The sequence below is a fragment of the Antrostomus carolinensis genome, unplaced genomic scaffold (genome assembly GCF_000700745.2).
Source record: "Antrostomus carolinensis isolate BGI_N321 unplaced genomic scaffold, ASM70074v2 scaffold41067, whole genome shotgun sequence".
NCBI lineage: Eukaryota > Metazoa > Chordata > Aves > Caprimulgiformes > Caprimulgidae > Antrostomus > Antrostomus carolinensis.
In genome coordinates, this window is record NW_010327387.1 from 4,306 (window position 1) to 5,145 (window position 840).

An 840-nucleotide genomic window follows, 5' to 3' on the forward strand; every position below is an offset into this window, starting at 1 on the left:
TCTTCGTCTCTTTAGCAAAATGCACCTGGGAACTGGGGTTTGTGGCAGGTTTGAGTGCAGGCAGGTTGGGCTCAGGTCAGGAGAAACGAGCTGGCAACCCCTTTCTGAGCCCAGGAGGGTCAGCAAACCGCGTTCCACAACCCCGCGGCATGTGTGGGGCCGTGAGAGCTCTCTGCAAAGGTTATAGCATCGGGCATGGCACTGCCCATCCGCCCGCCTCACCAGCGCTCACATGTCGAGCCTGTGCATTTGTGCGTGTCAGGACCGCTGCCTGCATGCTCATGCCTCCCTTGGCACTAGCGCATGTGCGAATGAGCTGTTGTTGCCGGCGCAGGGCTGTGCTCTGCAGATCTCGTTGTGGCAGAGCTGAAAGCCTCTTTGCAGCTTTCCATGAGATCTCCCAGCTCTTTGGAGTGTTGGGCACTGATCTGCCTCAATACCTTGCAGGCACTGAGGGTGAAGCACCCGCCTGCTGCAGGCTGAACCCCTCTTTGCCTTGGAGAGGAAAAGGATGTTTAGAAAACAGAGGGGCTTCCTGCGGGGAATTTGCTGTCACTCATCTCCTTGCCCCGCAGGTGTTATGTCAGGTTCCAGCGACCCAGCAGCTGCAAAAGTCACCGGTGACTTTCCCTGGAGGGTTTCACCCCAGCGGTGGCAAGCAAAGGGCTGCGGGCCCCTGGGCTCATTATTGCCCTTTGGTGTCTTCGGTGCCCCAGCGAGGTCTGAGCAATGCCATGTCTCCCTGGGATGATGTATGTGAGAGCAGGTTTCCTGTCTTCTGCTGCAAAGCCAGGAGCTGGCTGTTCCTGCAGCCCTGTCCTGGCTCATGGGCACTGGCGG